Source organism: Rattus norvegicus, chromosome 14 (assembly GCF_036323735.1).
Source record: "Rattus norvegicus strain BN/NHsdMcwi chromosome 14, GRCr8, whole genome shotgun sequence".
Lineage (NCBI taxonomy): Eukaryota > Metazoa > Chordata > Mammalia > Rodentia > Muridae > Rattus > Rattus norvegicus.
Genome location: NC_086032.1, coordinates 57,462,243 through 57,485,354, shown reverse-complemented (window position 1 = coordinate 57,485,354; position 23,112 = coordinate 57,462,243). Strand labels below are relative to the sequence as shown.

Here is a 23,112-nt window from a genome sequence, read left to right as displayed (position 1 = left end):
CTCACCTTAATTTAAAATAGCCATGATCCCAAATTCCAAGCCCTTAATTGTTCATTCTATTTATCAAACTAAATTTAAAAGCACTGAAATGATGAATCTGTTTGTTGAAACTATTGTGTAGCTACAAACACATACTGATCACTTACATATTATCATAAGAATATATACTTTACAGCAGTTAAGTAAAATATTGAAAAAAAGCTGCATACTTTATATAACCAGAATTTTTTAATACAAATCAAAATAATTTTAGTTTAGTCAGTTTATATCATTTAAAATTGTTTATACGAGATACCTATTTTTGTTTTCAACTGATTCTGTTAGGGTTAGTGTAGTTTTGATTCATAAAGGAAAACAGAGGGACATGCTAACAGATGCAGACTCACTGCCTAGAAGGTATTTTAAACATTATGAATCTCACACCATGCTAAATGTGTGAAGAAGCATATTCAACATTGAAAACAGTCTTATACACATTTTGTCCCAGAGTCTAGATCATCAGTTGATAGCATATGGCAAGCTCACCATATATAACTAGGAAATAATTTTTAGTAAAGACTTTGAGGATATATCTATAGATAAAAACAAGTATTACTTTTAAGAAAAATAAAGATCAGGAAGTAACATTGGAGCTATTTTCACTGGTCTTGCTCCATTTTTGGAATTTCTTTCTATGTGTTCCTCTGAGACTCCTAATTCACTCTTTAAACACTTATTTACTTTCTTTATATTGATTATTTTATTTATTTACATTCCAATGTTGTCCCTTGTCCCCCTTCCTGGTTTCCCCTCGGCAAAACCCCATTTCATCCCCCTCCCCCTGCCACTATGAGTGTGCTTCCCACCCACCCATCCACTCCTGCCTCACCACCCTAGCATCCCCCTCTGCTGGAGCATCAAGCTTTCACAGAACCAAGGGCCTTCCCTCCCATTGATGGCCCTAGATAAGGCCATCCTCTGCTGTACATAGAACTAGAGCCATGGGTCCCTATGTGTATTCTTTGGTTGGTGGTTTAGACCCTGTGAGCTCTGAGGGGTCCAGTTAGTTAATAATGTTCTTCCTGTGGGTTTGTAACCTTCTTTAGCTCCTTCAGTCATTCCCCTAACTCTTATATTGGGGTCCCTGTGCTCAGTCCAAAGGTTGGCTATGAGCATAATTTAGAGCGACTTTTAAGACATTAACCAAAAATTAAGAATTCACCTTATTGGTGTAAACTAACTTCAACTCACACTTTTTATCTATTTGAAGTGTGTAATATATTGAGTAAAAATTTAGCTAAACAGGGCCTGGAATGAAGAAAAGTAGGGGAAGTTTTAATGAGAATATACAAAGCCCTGGCCTTGACCACAAGCATCAAAGCATCAACAAAATATAAATGCCAGAATTCATAGGTGTGTACATAAATATATATGTATAGACTCCCACATAATATGTATATCTGCATAGACATTTTAATATATATACACATATAAGAGATCATCCATATGTGTGTTCATACAGCGTCATGAACCTTTAATGCATAGAAAACCTAAAAGCTCACTCTTTCTTATATAATAAAATGGATTATCTTGTGATAAAAATGAAACTAGCTGTTTTTTCCAAATACACCCTTAATTATCAGGCATAATTTGATGAAAACTTGATATCCCCAGAAAAATGCATTTAGCATAACATCTTCACCAAATGCTCAAGAGTATCTGTGTGTTCTGGAGCCACAAGGGAGAAACCTACCCGAATTCCTAAGGATTTGAAGCATAATGGAAGATGAGAGTCAGGTCATATGGCCAAAGTCCACACTGATCCCCCACGGTGCTGAAGAAATAAATATCCAGGCCTACCTATTTGCAGTCCTAGTGGAGTTAACAGCTACTGGAAATGAAACATTAATAAAGAACTGCTCCCTACAACAATGCAATGGATCCAAAAATAGACATTGAGTGAAAGACGGCACAATCAAGAGGATTTGTTCCATGTAATTATGTATTTTATGTAGTTCACAAAAGGCAAAACTCACTGCATGGTGATAAAAATCATAAGCAGAGTTATTTTGGAGCCTAGAGACAAGGTGATGGCTTCCTGGTTGCTGGTAGTTTTCTATTTATTGATCTTCATGGTAATTAAATAGGTGTGTTTGCTTAGGGATAATCATTCTGTCATTCATCTATAATAGCTATAATTTGCAATGTGTATGTTCCCATTCAATTTTATAAAGAAACAAGAAAGAGTAGCAGTTTCTTTATGAGAGATGTTTTGGAGAAAAGTGTTAAGCCACCTAGCACACATAACTATGGTAAGGATCAATAACATTTAACAGCCATTAAAAAGATATTTTTAGGAAAAAGAACAAAAAGTATCAAAAACATACAGCTTCCATATACCACTCACAGAAGAAAGAAAACATTTTGAAGTCACAAAATTTTAATGTATAAGTATGCATGTGTTGATACATAAAGGATTGTGACTTTTTTCATTATATGTTTAATATGATTTTTTAATGAGATGGACATTATTGACCTAATTTTAAAAGTTTCTTTTAAAGACAAAAGATTCAAGTCTAATATCTTTCAATATTCTATTTCCCAGAAAAATATGTATCTTACTTTATTCTTTTATTTTCTGAATATAAAACAATATGATAATTTCTTCCTCACCTTTCTCCCTACCCAAAGCCCCTTACACTCTTCCTGTGCTCTTTGTAATTCATGCCCTTCTTGATCATTTATTACTACTTTTATAATCTTATGTATTTAGAAATATATACATACACACATATAATATGTTCCTCAATACAATTGTCTATACAATGTTACCTTTATGTTTTCAGGGTTGACCTTCTGGTATTGGATAATTGATTGGTGTGTTTTTCCCTGAAGAAAACTATTTCTCCCACTTTAAGCTTATTTTAGTTGCCTGTAATTCTCTGTATAGTTTGAGAACTTATTTGCTTGTCAGCGTCGACTTTGTCATGTCCATTGTTTTAATCCCAGCTCATGCCTAGACACTCATGTTGGTGATACTTTATGGGTGCACCCTGTCACATAAAGTTTCTATTATAAACAAATGCATGGTGTACTGGCCAGTTTTGTGTGTCAACTTGATGCAAGCTGGAGTTATCCGAGAAAGGAGCCTTACTCAAGGAAATGCCTCCATGATATCCAGTTATAAGGCTTTTTCTCAAATAGTGACCAGGGATGGGAGGGCAGCCCATTGTGGGTGGTGACAACCCTGGGCTGGTAGTCCTGGGTTCTGTAAAAAAGCAAACTGAGCAAGTAAAGGGCAGCAGGCTAGTAAGCAGCACCTTCCCTGTCCTCTGCATCAGCTCCTGCCTCCAAGTTTCTGCCCTGTGTGATGAGCAGCAATGTGTAAATGTAAGCTGAATAAACCCTTTCCTCCCCAACTTTCTTCCTGGTCATAATATTTTGAGCATGAATATAAACCCTGACTAAGGTAGGGGCCAACTCAAATCCTGGTTGGAGCTGTGTGAGACATGGAGAGTTTTTGTGCTCATATGAGCATAAGGAAAACCAGTAGTGTTATGCAATACCATAAATGATAAATCTAAGAATATAGTGTATACTATTTCAAGGCAATTTTTCTACATAAATAGACTCAGAAATACATAGTACTGAAAATCACTGACTTGAAATAATGAATTCACAGCCACCCAATTAGATAAGATGGATGAAGCAAAGAAGTGCAGGCCGACAGTTACCAGATGTAGATCTCTCCTGAGAGACACAGCCAGAATACAGCAAATACATAGGCGAATGCCAGCAGCAAACCAATGAACTGAGAATGGGACCCCCATTGAAGGAATCAGAGAAAGAACTGGAAGAGCTTGAAGGGGCTCGAGACCCCATATGAACAACAATACCAACCAACCAGAGCTTCCAGGAACTAAGCCACTACTCAAAAACTATACAAGGACTGACCCTGGGCTCCAACCTCACAGGTAGCAATGAATAGCCTAGTAAGAGCACCAATGGAAGAGAAAGCCTTTAGTCCTGCTAAGACTGAATCCCCAGTGAACATGATTGTTGGGGGGAGGGTGGTAATGGGGAGAGGATGGGGAGGGGATCACCCATATAGAATGGGAGGGGGAGGAGTTAGGGGGATGTTTGCCCAGAAACCGGGAAAGGGAATAAAAATCTAAATGTAAATAAATACTCAAGTTAATAAAGAAAAGAAAAGAAATAATGAATTCAAATATTCTCTTTGTACACCATAGGTGATTCCACACTGTCATTTGCATATAAAAGCAGTAATTAAACTCAGTGGGTTATAAAAGACATAGAACTTGATGTTGGGATATGGGGCATATAGAAGGAGAAGAGGGAAATAAAGTGCAGATGTGACCAAATATATTCTGAGCATATATAAAATGTATGGAATGAGTAAACAATTCTTAAAGTATGATTTGATGTTTCAGTTTGCACTCCAAGCATCTGCTACCATTTAATAGGATATATGTTTTAACAAAATAAGAGTTATATCTTTCTCCTCTTATTCTAAGCCACCAATGTATTTTCAGTTCCCTTAATGTCATAAAACATTAGATTTCTATTCCATAACTAGCAGCTATTATGAGCCTGCCTGTAGTGATATGGCCTTTGTCTTTTGCAGTTTAATTAGTCCTCCTTTACTATGTACTTTGTGTATTTTAATGAAATATATTCCACAGGAGTTTCTTTCTGGTCCTGTCTATTTGGAGTTCTGTAGATATCCAGGTAAAAGTATTGGGAAATATTTTTATCATTTTATTAAAATTAATCTCTGTGATATTTGTATGAGGTTCTTCTTCTTTGGATATACATTGTGAGATTTCCAAATACTGTCCCCAAATTCTCTCATGTTTCTTTTGCAAATATTTTAAATTTAATTGTTGAGGTTTACTAAAACTCAACAAAATATGGAAAGAACTAAGGCCAAACTTTCTCAAATTATTCCTAAACATTAAGTAGAAAGACCAGTTTGAAATGGACTGTACAAGAAATGATTTACCCAATACCAATACCAGCCAAATACAATATTCATCAAAAATTTGCTCATTATAAACATTGAAAATCTATTTTTATTTATAAGTCTAGACAATTAAGCTCCCATTCAATATTAAATGTTATATTTGTTTTATATTGAATTGTTACTCAACAAAATATTTAAAGAATTTTCAATATTCCTTAATTAGTCTAACAAGATTTTAAGCATTGAATGATAAATACTTACACAGTGTGAAAGGCATGTTGATAATGTGGTTATTGTGAAAAATAATGGAGAGGAATCAAAATGTTTAAAACAGAATTAGCACAATATTTGCTCTAATAGTGATAAACATATGACTAAGAATTTGAAATCAGTATATCAAATGTTATCTGCTACCCACTGTTGTTTCCTTCAATCTCCAGAACAGAGAAATCATCTAAACCATGCCATAACCTCTGACAAAATAGAAGTAGTCATTAAAAGTCTCAAAACTAAAGAAAGTACATGAACAGAGAAGGGTTTAGTGCAGAATTATATCAGATCTTCAAAGAAGACCTAATACTAATACTCTTCAAAGTATTCCACAAAATAGAGACAGACGGAGCACTACTCAAATCTTCTGTGAAGCCACAATTACCCTTATACCTAAACCACACTAAGACCCAACAAAGAAAGGGAATTTCAGACCAATTTCCCTTATGGGTATCAATGCAAAAATCTCAATAAAATTCTCGCAAACTTAATCCAAGATCACATCAAAATGATCATCATGGTCAAGTACACTTCATCCCAAGGATGCAGGGATAGTACAATATACGGAAATCAACATAATCAACTATTTAAATAAACTCAAAGGAAAAGAAAATATATGGTCATCTTATTAGATGCTTAGAAAGCATTTGAAAAAATTCAACACCCCGTTATGCTAAAAGTTTTAGAAAGATCAGGAAATCAAGGCCCATACTGAGATATAGTAAAAGCAATAAATATACAGCAAACCAGTAGCCAACATCAACCTGAAAGAAGAGAAACTTGAAGCAATCCCACTAAAATCCGAGACTAGACAAGTCTGCCTACTCTCTCCCTACCTATTCAATATAGTATTCAAAGTCCTAGTCAGTGCATTTAGACAACAAATGGATGTCATAATTGGAAAGGAAGAGGTGAAGATATCACTATTTTCAAATGATATTGACCCCAAAAATTCCACTAGAGAAATCTTACAACTGATAAACAACTTCAGCAAAGTGGCTGGGTATAAAATTGCCTCAAACAAATCAGTAACCTTCCTCTACTCAGAGAATAAACAAGCTGTGAAAAAATTAGGGAAATGGCACCCTTCACAATAGTCACAAATAATATAAAATGCCTTGGTGTGACTTTTACCAAGCAAGGAAATGATCTGTATGATAAGAACTTCAAGTCTCTGAAGAAAAAAATAGATCTCAGAAAGTGGAAATCTCCCATGCTTATTGGTTGGCAGGATTAATAGTGTAAAGATGGCCATCTTGCCAAAGCAACCTACAGATTCAATGCAATCCCCTTCAAAATCCAACACAATTCATAGAGTTAGAAAGTTGCAAATTCATTTGGAATAACAAAAAGCCCAGGATAGGGAAAAATATTCTCACCAATAAAAGAACTTCTGGGGGAATCACCATCCCTGATGTCAAGCTGTATTATAGAGCAATAGTGATAAAACCTGTTTGTTATTGGTACAGACAGGCAGATAGATCAATGGAATAGAATTAAAGACCCCAAAATGAACCCACACACCTATGGTCACTTGATCTTTGACAAAGGAGGTAAAAACATCCAGTGGAAAAAAAGACAGCATTTTCAAAAAAAAAAATGGTGCTTGTTCAACTTGAGGACGAGGACAGCATGTAGAAGAATGCAAATTGAGTCATTCTTATCACCTGGTACAAAGCTCAAGTCCAAGTGGATCAAGACCCTCCATCAGAAAGATACACTGAAACTAATAGAAGAGGATGTGGGGAAGAGTCTTGAATATATGGGGAAGTTTTCCTGAACAGAATACCAATGGTTTATCATTGATCAAAGATCAATAATAAACAAATGGGACCTCATAAAATTACAAAGCTTCTGTACGGCATGGGTCAATGTTAATAGGACAAAAGGGCGGCCAACACATTGGAGAAAGATTTTTTACCAATCCTACATCAGATAAAGGGCTAATATCCAATATAGAAGTGAGACGCCTGAGAATCAAATAACCATATTAAAAACTGGGGTACAAAGTTAAACAAAGAATTCTCAGCTGAGAAATACTGAATGTCCTGAAGCATCTCAAGAATTGTTCAACATCCTTAGTCATCAGGGAAATGCAAATCAAAATAACCCTGTTATTTCACCTCAGACCATTCAGAACAGGTAAGATCAAAACCTCAAGTGGTAGAAGATGCTGGTGAGGATGTGGAAAAAAGGAACACTCCTCCATTTTGGTGGAATTGCAAGCTTGTATATCCACTTCAGAAATCAGTCTGGAAGTTCCTTAGAAAATTGGACAGAGGAATTGAGGAACCAGCTATTCCACTTCTGGAAGTATACCAAAAGATGCTTCAAGATATAAGAAGAACAGTATGTTTATAGCAGCCTTATTTATAATAGTCAGAAGCTGAGAAGAACCTGGATGTCCTGCAACAGAGGACTGGATACAGAAAATGTGGTACATTTACACAATGGATAACTACTCAGCTATTAAAACCAATTACTTCATGAAATTCTTAGATAAATGGATGGACCTAGAAAATATCATTCTGGGTAAGGTAGCCCAATCACAAAAGACCACACATGGCATATACTCAGTGATATGTGGTTATCAGCCCAAAAGCAATTTATAGACCACATGAAACTCAAGAAGAAGGAAGACCAAAGTGTGAATACTTCAGTCCTTCTTAGAAGAGGGAACAAAATACTCAGAGGAAGAAATACAGAGACAAAATATGGAGCAGTGACTGAAGAAAAAGTCTTTCAGATACTGCCTCACTTGGGGAAACCATACCATACACAGCCACCAAACCCAGTCACTATTGGGGATGCCTAGAATTCATGCTGACTGGGGCCTGATATAGCTTCCCCCTTAGATGCTCTGCCAGAGTGTGACAAATACATAGGTAGATACTCACAGCCACTCATTGGACTAAGAACTGGATCCCCAATACAGGAGTTAGAGAAAGGACTGAAGGAGTCGAAGGGTTTTTCCACCCCATAGGAAGAACAACAACATCAACCAACCAGACCCCCTACACCCCCCAGGGACTAAATCAACCACCAAAGAGTCCCCATGATGCAACCCACGGCTCCAGCCACATATGTAGCAGAGGATGGACTTTTTGGACATCAGTGGAAACTGAAGGTTCTATGTTCCAGTGTAGAGGAATGCCAGGAAGTGGAGGCAGGAGGAGGGAGTGGGTTGGAGGGTAGGGGAGCACTGCCAAAGAGTCAGGGGAAGGGGGATGGGATACAGGGTCTCAGAAGGGAAACCAGGAAAGAGGATAACATTTGAAATGTAAATACAGAAAATATCCAATAAAACTAAAGAAAAAATATATAGTCATGGTAGTTGTATGTGTCCATCTGTAGAGGACTCAGAAACTGTGACACTAATAACCAGGTGTCTATAAATCTATGAAAATATATATGTTGAGTAGAAATACCAAAAGTTCAAGATACACACACACACACACACACACGCGCACGCAAGCACGCGCGCGCGCGCACACACACACACACACACACACACGGAAGAGAATAATACTTCAGTAAGTCATTTGACATCTTTGTCAGTTCTTGGAAGGCAAGTATATACTGACTTGTGCTACTGAAAAATTTATTTTCTGACAAGTTATGTTTAAGACAAAGGTTTTGCCAGCAGTATTATATTCTCTTGAACTGCAACTGGCTAAGCATTTACAGCTCCAGGCCAAGCACCACATTTCTGGCAGTATCAGGCTGCCATTTCTAAAACAGTGTCAGAGAGTTCATGTAGACAGATGGATAAATGAACAAAAGCAAAATATCATCCTAAATTTTCTTCTTCTACTATGGCTTGCTGCCAAATGGAACTATATTTCTGTAGAACACTGAAAAAACACACAGGCACATTTTTTTCTTCCCATATCAGTTTTTTCTCTGAATTTTACTTTCTCTAGAACATCTTTGTTTCATAGACTGTGTATTTATAGCAACATTTAACCAAGCTTTCTCTGTTTATACATTAGTCCCCAGGAAAAAGTTTTTATTTACACATTCAACAATTAAATTTTCTATATTTATAGGGTGATCCATGTTCGTTTTAGGCTAATAAAGTGATGTGTGTGAGCTTTAGCCTGGAGTGACCATTTGCCTGAGAACAAGCATTCACAGGAAAAAAAACACATGAAGTTCCAGGAAGGCATGGCTGTCTCATGAAGCCTTGTTAACATGTTGACCTCAGATTTTAGCCTTAAATAATGTGAAACAACAAAATTCTCTTTAATCCTCAAGTCTGAGGACATTTGTTATGGAAATCCTACAACATACATAGAGGAGCACACACACACATATACGCAGAGAGAGAGAGAGAGAGAGAGAGAGAGAGAGAGAGAGAGAGAGAGAGAGAGAGAGTTAGAGTTAAATTCAATTTGATATGGTTAACCTTAAAAGGCTGTTCTGTTGAGCACTGGTTGTGTTATATATCAATGACAAATTTCAGATTATTATACCAACATCATACCCCAGAAATCAACTAGTCGTAAGAATGAGTTAAGGATTATGGCTGGGATACAGGACATTAATTGCTTGAAAGCTCTGTGATTGCTCATTAAATTTAAAGTGCAATATTTGATGCTATGTTGTCAAAAGTTATTCTTTTCATTGAAGAAAATGTAATGTCTTTTATAATTAATAACATTGAAACTTACTCAAAGGGTTGGAGGAATGCATGTCTGTAAATAAAAAAAAACAAAACAAAAAAAAACAAGTCATGTGCCAATATTCTGTATTGTATTGAGATGATCTGAGAAAGACACCTTCTGTCGTTTAACTGCTACTTAAAAAATAATGAAACATATAAGTCTAGAAGGGAAGGTGTGGGATTGCTACTAGCATCAAATGTGATGGCAGCATGATTGTGGAATCAGATCAAAATAAACACAATACAAAGGCTAGGCATAGACAGGGAATGGCAGTACTACATGTGAGAAGTAATCAATGGGTGTGATTCCTTAGATTAAGCATTGTGTGTTAGAAAATATTAGGATGTAGTTAGTTGCAAGAATTCAGAAGAAGCACAAGATTTAGAAGTAATATGAAAGATACAGAAAGGCTTTCACAGAGGAAGATTTCTTAATGAAAATAGTGTGTAAAACACATGTGTCAGGCAATGCAGGCTATGCATTTCCTTGGTATTTTAGTTTTATGATTGTAAATAAAAGATAATGAAATATGACTTCAGAAATTGAGAGGATTAATTACAAAAGCTAATGTTTGTAAGGAACTTTAAGAAGTGCCGAATTTGGAGGTTTATTGCCTCTGAGTTCAGAGCATTTGAATTCTCTCTCTGGTAAATTTCTGTTTATATTTTCTGAAGTTGCCTTTGAATGGGCTTTTTAAAAATGGGGTTACTGAGAGCATTTCTGGAAATGAATCACCTGAGGAGAGAAATGGGTCCTTTTGAACCCCTTGGCAATGTAAGAAAGGCCAACATCTCAGGATTGGCAAGTTCACAAGAATAAGTTTCAAAGAGTAATAGACAACCAAAGATCATTTCTGTCTAGCCCTTCTCTTTTGTTCACGTTTCAGAGCCAAGCTTTTGGTCCACTCAGGAAAAACTAGAAGGTTAATATAGCCAGTACAAAAGTAATTAAAAGATTTAGAATCTATTTTTAAATGTTTTAACATATTTTATCATAAGTACAATAAAGTAATGCTGTTGGAGGACAAATCAGTTTAGTAATATAAAGTATACTTAACATGTTTAAATACAAATTACACTGACTCCTAAAATATGTATTATTCTTGCATGGAACTCCAGCCTTAGATCAAATATATGAAGAAAACCTTTACCTTTTTTTCCAATCAGTTTGCAGTGATAATTATAGCTCAAATAATAAAATTCTGAACATTTTATAACACAAGATTATTTCAAAAACATCTACTAATATACGTTATGTTGCATTAAAATGAAATTTTTAAAAGTTTTTTTTAATCCCATGCTAATGAAGGCATCCTAGGGCCACATGTCATCTATGGGATTTTTTCATCTCAGTCAGCAAAGCATCTCACCCACTAAGCTTCATCCCATTTCACACCACTGACGGCTACTTTCTGAGCCCAGCAACAATCACTCTACCCATCCAGTTCCTGAGGCAGGTCGCTGCCACACTAGTTTTATACAGAGACGGCTTACCTTGCGGCTCTCTTACTGTGAACTCAATTAAGTCGCCACATGAAAGATCACACCACACAATAATCTCTGACCTGTTCGATAAGATATAATTTGCCCATTTAGACAGCACAAAATCCTGTACACACCCATCCCTTAAAAATAATAATAACAGCCAGTATCTATGTGCAGTGAGGAATCTTAACATCTGCTGCCATGTTCTCCCAGCTCCTCCTCACTCCTCTTCTTCCTCCCTTCTTTTTCTTTTAATATTTATTTGTTTTATGTAAATATACTGTACACTGTCATTGCCTTAAAACATACCACAAGAGGGCACCAGATTCCATTACAGATGGTTGTGAGCCACCATGTGGTTTCTGGGAATTGAACTCAGGACCTCTGGAAGTCAGTGCTCTTAACCACTGAGCCATCTCTCCAGCACCCTTCTCCCTCCCTTCTAAAACCTCTGTTCCCACCTCTTTTCCTTCTTGTCAAATGACAGGCTTCGTTTTATCTTGTCTGCCTTCACCTGCATAATGACATCAACCTATAGCATTATAATAATCTAAAGATGAAGTTAGAAATTATTTTTCATGTGTTACATTTAATCTTATCTGTCATCACAACTGTATTAATATTGGACGTGTGAAATTAAATAAAATAAATTATTTTCTTTCTACTAAAATCCTTACTGATGCAGAAAGGTTCTTGGGTGAGAAACTCCATAAACCATTTACCTTTCCATCTACTTATTCAAAACAGTATAAAGGTTTTCAGTAGTAATGAAGAAATGCATAAATTTATTTTCCTTAAGAACTATGTATTAGCCATACAAATATTGCTAATGCAAATATTGGTAAATAATACTAGAATAGAAAAGCAAACAGAATCAATAGTTCCCAGACTAGGGAAATAATAGGCCCATGATAGAACGGGTGATCTACTTTTGATGTTTTTCTAAATACTCACATTGTCAAACTGCATTCCAAATATTCATGATTTAACCTGAAGATTTGTATTCCACTCAGCTTTGATCAAATACACCTTCATTCTTGTTGGGTTTGTGTTTTTGTTTTGGAGTGGGGAATAGTTATTGGTAGAGATACATACCTGATAGAAGTGTTGAGAATAAATATTTTTGAGTGGTCAGTTATGGATGTGTCATCTACACCAACATTCAATCATATCAGTCTGAGGAAACACATGAAGAGAAGGAAGAATGACTATAGGAGCCATTCTAAATGATTGAGAGTTGTCAAATACCAAGATGTCAACCTGAATTTATAGTTGCATATATTAACTCTCAATAGCTGTAGTTATGCACAGCATACTTGGAAAACAATACAGGTATGCAAACTTTCAGCATGAGTGTGACATAGAAAGTTCTGGTTTCTTTGAAGACTCGGTTGTGTTATATAATGTTTTTTAAGAAGCTGTCTTATGAGAAAATATTGTGCTGACACAAATAAGTGAGTTGATGCTTTGCTCAGGCAGACACTTGAGAGGATGCATGATGTTTGGAAAGAGTATAAATAGAATCTAACAGAGAGTGAATGATGCTCTTGCTTTGGTTTACTTTGCAGGGCGTAATGGTCTTCACTGTTTTTCTGCTTGTCATACCTTTGTAGAGAGAAATCTGCCAAAGAACTTCTCATAGTATTCTGAATGCTTCCTGCCACTTCTGAGGACTCATGCCTCTTAGGCTGAACCTGACTTCTTCTGGATTGAGCTGCTGCTATTGATTCTTGTCTGATGTTTGCTGAATGGACTGTACTATCATGAGTGATTTGTGATTGGTGTCTTGGACTAGAATAATGACATCCTAACAACAAAGACTGAAATCACCCAAAGGAACTACTTCTAAACAGGTCCATATCCCCCTTGTGGGCTAGCAAAGAGGTTGAAGCTATTGAGAGCCCGTATACAAGTGAGTTTTGAAAAATCTAGACCTGCATGGGTCATTGTTGGGAGATGAGTCTCCAAAGACCCAACCAGTTTTGAAAGTGACTGGCTGCTGATAGCTGCTGACTGAGAGTCTCTTTGAGTACATGGCCATTGGTAGGTGCTCATGCCACTGGATGGGCATACACTCATGTGACTCTGAGCAACATTAGCTAGACTCTAGTGCTGTCTTAACTACAAAAAGTAATTAAAAGAGGAACAAAAGCTTGAAGGATATGATGTAGGGGATACTAAATAGAGAAATAAGCAGTCAATGGATATTATCAATATACTTTAATCAATTCATAGATGTTCTAAAGAATACAGCATTATAAAAACAGTAATTTCACATTTCCACTATAATTTATAATATAATGAGTCTATGTATGTATTTTGGTGAATTTTCTGGGAAACACAGGGCTTCAGAACACTAACTAAGTACTCTGCCACTCTCAACTTTCTAGCCTTACATAGTTATTTTTATTAATGTGTACCTGCTTTGATTTCATAGAACTTTGATTTCATGGGGCTTTCACTTCAAAGTATTGTGAATTAGTCTACAGTTCCCTGGAACACAGAAATGTAATAAATAAAATAAAATCACGAATTGTGATTTTATAATTGCAGAAATGTGAAATTATTAAAGAAATATAAGTATATGGGAGATTTTGCCATCACATAGTGGAAAATATCACACAAACACTTCACTTATTACAGCTGCTAAATAGTATATTTAAGGTTTTAATACTTACTTATGAAGAAAATGTTCCTGCTTTCTAGCTCTCACAAATCTATGTTCATATTCATTGTATCAGGAATATATTTGAGGTAACAATTCATCCACCTGTGTGTATATCATTAAGCAGATTAATTAAATGGTGGAAGCTCTTTATAATAAAATTAATGTGGTTCTCTTTCTTGTTAATTGTATTAAACAAAATCCTCTCTTGAGACTAAGTCATTAAATTTATTCTCTCAACCTAGACAATGGAGCCATTAGATATTCAAGCTGATCGATATAAATAAATGCCCCATTAAAGCAATTCAGACCTAAATAATGTTCCTGTTCAACTGATTTTTGTTAGATATTTCAAGACAGATTTAGTAGACATGAAATTGTTTTCATATATATATATATATATATATATTACATATACTATTACTAAATGCTGATACACAAAGACACAATCAAAGGAAGTTAAAATATAAGAATATTTTATCATTTAATCAAAGACTAAATAATGAGGTTGCAACAGAAATGTAATATAATCTCTGTTAGAATTCTTTAAAACATTATACTCTGAACAAAATATTATTAGACATAGATACCAAAACATGCTCCAGTTATCTATACCCAAATGATCTCCAATTGAGTAAAGATCATCCTAAAATACAGGAATCAGGTATAAGGTATAAGGACCTAGAGACAGCAGAAGCCTGGTATGAGGGATGGATTTGGGGAAATTCCAAGAGTCATTCAAAATGCTTAAATGGGCTATTTAATGGTATTCCACCTCACATGTAAGGGCTTTGCAAGAGTCTGCATTTGTCTCTATGTATTGTTATTAACAATGATTTTGTATCTACAAAATAGCATTAATATCTACTGTATAATTCATAATTTAGTATGAATGTATGTGTGTATGTGTCAGGTCAGAGGTTTTCAATAAGAATCTTCCACAGTGTCTCCTCCAATTACTTTCTGATGCAGATTCTTAGTCACAACCAGACTTCTTGACAAATCTCATCCTGCTGGCCAGTTTGCTTTGAAAGAAATTGAAATAGCAGAAGTTGGGGGTGGGGGAGTTTAAGCAAAACATTATATTCTTATGTAAAATTCTCAAACAATAGATTTAAAAAATGAATTAATTTAAAAGAGCTTGAGTAGTAATTCTCATGATAAACACAGTATACATGGTTTATTTTAGTGACAGGCTAAAAGATACTTTATAAATCTTATTCTTATATTCTTCCTATTTTTTGAATCCTTTTTGATTCCTACTTTGTTTGGTATTCACACATGCATTCAACCTTAGTGGTTTCTTATAAATCTGTCATTGTATACTTTTTGTGTTATGGTGCTGATTGGCTTGTCACTTTTTCTGTCAATGTAGAATTTATGTCACTGATACCTATTTACTACAAGTGAGAGAGTTTTCAGGTTGGAAAGTAGAATGGCAAGAAAATGATTTTAAGAGTGCTGGAAAGATGGCACAAAGTTTAGTAGGAAATTCTAGTCTCCAAGAAGACCCAAGATCAGTTGCCAGCACCTGTGTTCCTATGTTGACTTGACTGTCACTGAGGCTGCAGGGATTCTATGGCCTTTTCATCTCCATAGACAACCCCACACAGGTGGCATACAAATACATAAACATACACATATTCCCATAAAGAATAGACTTAAAATTGATGTTAGATTGTTCCCAAAAATTCTACTTATTTAATCTGTGACTGAAATTTTTACACTTTAACTAAATTAACTGTAGTTTTTTTCTCCACAATTTAAATTTTAAAAATTTTATTAATCCTGATATTATTTGACAATATTAAAATTTCTAGAATATATCTTCTCAGAATTGAAGAGGTCAATCAGATAATTATGTGCAAAAGGCTTAATATTATTACATGTTGTTAAATAAAATTATCCAGACTCAGAAAGACACCACTTAATGAAATAAAATAATTATAAGAGGTACTAGAGACAAAAGAGGTCAATTGGTTGAAAATACAGTTTTCTTTAAGTGTCATAGTGAATTAGATTATTTTGTACAAATGATCCATACTAATTTAAAAGAAAAAATACAAAGCTGGAAAGATAGGTCAGTGGTTAAAAGAACTGGGAGGTTTTTCTTTTTTTCCATTAATCATTGTATTCATTTGCACTTCAACAATAACCCCTTTCCTGTTTCCCCTCCATAAACTCCCCATTTCATCCCCCCTCTTCCCCATCCCCTTTGCCTCTATGAGAGTGCTCCTTCGCCCATTCACCCAGTCCAACATCACCCGTCTAGCATCCCCCTATGCTGGAGCATCAAGCCTCCACAGGACCAAGGGCCTCCCAGCCCATTGATACCTAGATTGAGTTCCAGCAGGTACATCATATGTCACAACCACCCAGTTTCTCAGGATCCTTTGCCCTCTTCTATCTTCTACAGGCCTGTATGCATATCGTACAGAGGCATACATGTTAGTAAAACATCCACCCATACACAAAAAACAAAAAAGATTTTATAATACAAAGCTGGTACACAAATGAAATAAAAACTACTTTGCCCAGAGTTTATAAAGAAAAGTCACTTACTTTCATTTCTATTTAATGTGTGTTAAGATGAAGTAGAGGATTCTCATTGCAGTAGAAGATCCAGATTACTATTGGATTTAATCCTATAAAGCTAGAATACTTATAATCATTTAAGACTAAGTTTCTGTTCCTATTAGGAGGGTGGACATACATAAAAAAAATCTAGCCCTATAAGAACATAAGAAGAAAGATGCTCATGACTCTCAATGACAGGCCAAGTAAACTGTACTGAAAGTCCTCAACTTGTAGGATCCACGACCACCTTTTATATTCCTTTCTAAACTACAGGTGAAGCAGATAAGAACTATCTTGAAATTATTGGATGCGAAGGACATCTAATAGTTTAGATACATTCACAAGTGACCCTAACAGAGGAAACTTTGGAAACCCCTGGCTTCTTTGACAAAAGCCAGTTGTACTGATTTGACTTGGTTTGGGTGGCTCTTTCTTAGCGTTCAGTTTTTGACAAGGCTGACTTGGATACATATCTCTGCTGTATCAGAAACCTTCTGACTCACTAAGGAGTATATCAAAGTTAGTGATTCAATGGGAGTCTCCTAATTCCCACTTTCTGGATCGTGTCTGGGGTTGTATATCTGACTGGTCAATTCAATGCACAAGAGTCTCATTTTCCAATAAAACTTTCCACTAAATGTTTTCCTGCCATGTATAGTGCCATTGCTTAGTGTTAAAAAAAACAAGACAGAATTGAAAACTGCCTATGTTGCTGTGGTTGAACACAATAAAGAGTATGGAATGTACCTAAATGCATTGGTGTTGCAGTAATAAAATAGAACAGTTTCATTGGAATAAGACCATTTGAAAGACAGTATAAAAACCTAATACAGAAAAAGCTTCTTACATTAGGTCCCTATCTGAAGGTGATCTAAGTGAAATTGGCAAATAATGGAGACTAGAGAGCTCCAACTGGACATCTCTTGTCACCAAATGAAGCTTCTTGTACCAGAATAGGATATATCTGAGTTATTGTGGGAAAGGATACCATGAGAATCACCAAGCAACCAAGGTTGTCGCCAAGAATACTGGTTGCTCTCCACAAACTGACAGCAAGGTCCCATTGCTGAAAATAACACCTACACAACTCATTGAACATGAAGAGAATGAACTAGTGCTTTTCTAGATCTTTCATTCTGATGAGCTCATGCTCATATTGGACAGTACTGTACCCACAGCCTCTTAAAGGAGAAACACAAACAAAAACCCAAACAAATCCTTTGATCTTGATGGTCCCCCTCCAAGGTATGCAGCCCTCATCTTCTCATTTCCAGTTGAAATAGGAAGAGTTTATGAGAGATCAGATATAGGACTCCTTCAGTCTGTTGTTGAAATATTTTCACTCATTACGACACAAAAACTACATAGAAATAAAATATTTTCCTTTTTTCTCCAAGAATACTTAGCCTGAATAGAGATTTAAACAGTATTTCTTTAAAGTATTTTTTTTCCTTTTTTTCTTTATTAACTTGAGTATTTCTTATTTACATTTTGAATGTTATTCCCTTTCCCGGATTCCAGGCCAACATCCCCCAATCCCTCCCTCTCCCCTTCTATATGGGTGTTCCCCTCCCCATCCTCTCCCCATTACCGCCCTCCCACCCAACAATCATGTTCACTGGGGGTTCAGTCTTAGCAGGACCAAGGGCTTCCCCTTCCACTGGTGATCTTACTAGGCTATTCATTGCTACCTATGAGGTTGTGGATTGCCCTGAAGTTATCTTTATTTTGATGCTAATTCCACTGCCCCAAGGACAGCGGACTACTCAGGAATCAGGTGACTTCACCAGAACCTCTCCATTGAATTTGTAAAGTACAGGTAAAGGGCAGGTACAGGATAGAAGGAGGCCTGTCATTGGAGGAGAAGGAAGGATGGTTAGGAGAGAAGTTTGAAGGAAGAGGAGGAGACTAGAGGAGAAAGAGAGAGAGAGAGAGAGAGAGAGAGAGAGAGAGAGAGAGAGAGAGAGAGAGAGGAGAAACCGTGGCAGGACAATATGGCAGGTGACGTTAAGATTCTGCTCTGTGTATTTGTAGGTTGTTATTAATGTTCCTAAGGGATGGACGGTACCAGGCTTTGTATGTTTAAGTGGGCAATTATATCTCATCAATTGAATCTAAGATTATTGTGTTGTGTGTTCTTTTATGTGAGGGTTTGAATGTAGGAAAGTGTGCATCTGGGATGTGTTTCCGCCAAGATATCTAGCAGATATCCTGGGGCACTGAGGTGCCAGACCTAGCAGGGTAAAAAACACAAATACATATTTTATTTTTTATATTTTACAACAACGATTTTATTTAATATAAACTATTCCATACAGAAAGGAAGGGAGTTGGGAGTTTGCAGCTACTCAGTAATTGAAGGCACCTAATCTACCATGGCTTAGGTTCTACCACAACCTCAAGTCAGACCCATGTGATCCACACAGCGCTCTAGTTCTAAGTCACCAAGCATACATTCTGTCTATACAGTACCAGGAAGGAATAGTTAAAGAGATCATTAAAGTAATCTATTAGCTTATGACTATAAAATATTAAATTAGAATCAATTATAGATGCATAGAAATGAGGGAGAATTAAGACATTTTCTAAGTGAAAACACACAGTTAAGTGAAGATTCTGTACATTATGAAAAGTACTTCTCCTGCCACTACATGTAGTAAACTTCCATGTGTCTTGTTACTCACCATAGAGGAAATGCTGTCACCAAACCTGTTAGGTGTTAAAAAGAGAATTATCTACACAGTTCTATGTACGTATTGTTTTTCCTGTGTTCATACTTAAAGAGAATAGCTAAATACAATCACTTCTAAGGTGATTTTCAGAGAAGCACAATATTGAGGAGATTCCAGCTGTTCAAAGGATATGATATTGTAAGAGCAAATTACCCCAGGATATTTACTTTTATTAAGACCCGTGGATTCACTTTCTTAATATTGTCAGGGATAAGACTGCTTAGATATTGGGGAGATAGCCCTGGCAACAACATTTTAGAATTCATCATGATTCTATCTAAAATGTCAGTACTTCCTTTGAATTTATTACCTACATGAAAAGATAAACAAGGTCTATGAGAAAAGCTTTAAAGTTCAAATTTCATTATAAAATTTACAAATGATTTTAATCACCATAGTGAGTGCACCCTGCAGGTTGGTTCCCTCAAGTTCCTGATAAAAGAGCATTATCAAATGCATGACATTTTTTCATTTTGATGAGAAGGTTTTTTTCCCATAAACAGGAAAATTATTTAGAATCCCAGCCATACTTGTAAACATTGAAATTTTTAAATGATGGTTCTCAGAAAACTGATACCAAGGGGCAATTTGGCCATTTGCCAAGGGATTCCAATCAACAAATTAATGCAGTGAGTTCACCAGCTGTGTGATTAAACTAACCAAATAATGTGCTCTTTTTAATGTGAAAGGTGTAGAGTAACTGCCAGGTAATTCATTAATTCTATTCCTTTGACTATGGTCTGAGACCTCTCTGACCCCTGATGTGAGAGGATTCATTGATTTACATGCACTATGGCTATAGAAAGGTCACATATCTATATCACCCCAAGGACAAACGCCTGTCTAGGAAGAATGAGAACTAACGAATCCAGCGTTTCCTTTTACTTTCTCCTCTGAAACCTGGAGAACTTTGAAGGAACAAGGAAAACACCTTGTAAGATAATGATTTAGGGTTAATGATTTTCTTTGGAAAAATGTCATTGATATAAAATGATAATTTTGGAGTGCACAGACACAGTGTCCCCAGTTTAAGAGGGCTCTGTTCTCCATGCTGTTGAGGGTGGCAGTAGGAATATTTCCACACACACTCAGGTTGTGGGTTGCAGATGGGAGCGGGACCCAGCAGCACCACTAGAGACATAGTGGGGGGCATTCTTGTGTCACAAGCTGAGCTCTCTGCCTTCAGGCTTTTCATGGGCGCCCTGAGGCACTGCTGACATTGAGACCAAGTGTCTTTTTGACAGGAACAAAACGTTTCCCTTTTATTTGTACTGCCTCCTTCCACACACTCACTTCTTTGGCCAAAGATGATTATTACCAGATATTAGGAGTGCCCTGAAATGACAGACAGAAATATGTCAAGAAAGCCTATTATCAGATTGCCTAGAAATATCTCCCGGACATGAATAAGGATGATCCCAAAGCCAAGAAGTATTCCCAGCTGGCAGAAGCAGATTAGGTGTTGAATAACAAAGTAAAGAAAAAGCAGCATTGTACTTAAGGTTCTGCTAGCTTTCATCTTGGGACCAAGTGCTCTCGGTAGGGCTTCTGACGAGGAGGTCCCCTCTGTTGACCCTATTTCCAGACTGAGTTCGGTCAATGTCAGGAATACATCATAGAATTGACATTCAATCAAGCAGCCAAAGGTGTGAACCACGTTCACTGTGAACAATGAGTGCTGTGATAGCAAGGGGAGTGATCCTAGGAGGAAAATACAGCATCCCCACTGCTGTGGCTCCTCAGGTATGGAAACTTGCAATACAACTTCTCAAGCTATTCTTGTGGGCACAGCCAAAGGCCAGGGATCTTGTGAGATATCAATGTGACAATCCTTGCTGGGATTCAGACACACTAGAGAATTCGCTTGACTTGTGAAAGACATGCCCCCAAATTAACAGCTGTGGCTACAGGGGCCACTATATTCATACGAAGATCATGGTTCCAAAGAGGCTAATTCGTAGTCAGCAGAACCTGATCCTGAAGTATGTTGAAGATGAGATTGACGAGGAAACAGTGAATCGTGACACCCACACAAGCACTGGAAAACGGTAAACCGGAAATGAAATCAGGAGTGGAGAGGCAAGCAGTCACTCTTCATGGCCAGGGGATCAGACTCAGGAAAATCCCACAACAGTAGCAGCATTGAGCGCCTGCCTACAAAGCCCACTAAACCGCCTAGCAACAGCAAAGCTATGTGAAGACACCACTCTACATAGAAGCGAATAATGGCAGTGACATACGGCCCTCAAGCTGGTGCAAATATCCTTCCCGTCCGCTGGTAGGGGACTTGCTTCTTCTGATTCAGGAATGGTAAAACACTTGGACTCTTCTTGCAGCACTAAAAATAATTTGGAATCGCAGGTAGTAGAGAGCTGAAAGAAGTAAAGGCTGTTTTTACAGCTTAAAAGGAAGCTTTAAGCTACACAGTATTGTGAAGTAATTTCCGCCTCAACAAACCTCATGGTGGTTCCGGAATAGATCCTTCCTGAGGTCTTCTCTGGGATCGGGGCCGCACACCCCACTAGCACCATCCTCCCTGACAGGTTCTGCTGAGGTCTATCTTTGTTGGTTTGTTTATTTGTTTGTGAAGGTACCAAACAGCTGAAACGTGGGTACCAGGGCCCTGGATGGCACACTTTTGGAACACAGTCCCTCTATCCACTTCAACTCAGATGGCAGCATGTCTTTTTTTCTGTGTAAATGTTAGTAGAGCGAAGCACAGTGTCACTGGTGAAGGCTCTCCACCATGCATTTAACAACCTCATTTCTAGCCTCCAGTGGCAGCATGTGGGGATTTCTATGTGTTCAGGGTCATGGAGCTACCTTAAGACAAGCTGATGAACACTTTATCTATAGTTTCCTTCTTTTCATTTAAATTTACAAAAGTAAATCACCTTATTGGTTTTTCTATAGTGCTTTTAAAAAAAAGTTATGTAGATAGGTTTGATAGACTGATGAGGCCATTTTGTTGGTGTGGTTGGTTGGTTGGATTTCCTGTTTGTTTATTTGTTGGTTTTCATTTGTTTGTTTGTTTGTTTTTCTAAAAATCTTTCTTTACCAGGTAGCTCTGAGTGCATATATACTTGTTAACTTGCAGACAGATTTTACTACATTCTTTCTACATCTATGAAGTAACTTCTCAGAACATCTAATTGTGAGATACAGAAGGGGTGAGAGAAAATGGGATATATGGTAAAAAGAAGGGAATAAAAGAAAACAGAAAGATAGGGAGGTAGTATGAGAAGCAGTCACACTTTTACTATCTGCAGATACAGTGAGAAATATTCTTCAGGTTTAGATGTTTGTTCTTAAGAATGTTTTCTAATCAGAGTATTTCTTCTCTTTCCTCTCTCCAACTTCTACCACATATCTGTTCCTTCTCTCCTTCAAATCCATGGCCTCTTGTCATTCTTATTTGTTTTATCCTCAAGTATAGTATAGTATGCTCTGGTTTGATTGTTCTTTTTTCCTTCCTTCCTTTCTTTCTATTCTATTCTATTCTTTCTTTCTTTCTTTCTTTCTTTCTCCCTTTCTTTCTTTACTTTCATGTCTCTCTGTCTTTAATTCTTTCTTGTGTGAGTGTGAGTAATGTGTGTGTGTGTGTGTGTGTGTGTGTGTGTGTGTGTGTGTGTGTGAATTTTTCCTTCGGTTTCTTTTGCTGTTTATGAGATTTTATGGTTGGTGGTTTAATCTCTGGAGGTCCCCAAGGGTCCAGTTTAGCTGAGTCCATTGGTTTTTCCTATGGAGTCTCTAT

At 36.7% G+C, this 23,112-nt stretch overlaps 1 pseudogene; it reads left to right on the top strand.

Moving 5' to 3' along the window:
- The window catches only part of Dnaja3-ps1 (DnaJ heat shock protein family (Hsp40) member A3, pseudogene 1), a 108,155-nt pseudogene extending 85,829 nt beyond the window's left edge, over positions 1 to 22,326 (top strand).
- The last annotated feature ends 786 nt before the right edge of the window (positions 22,327 to 23,112 follow it).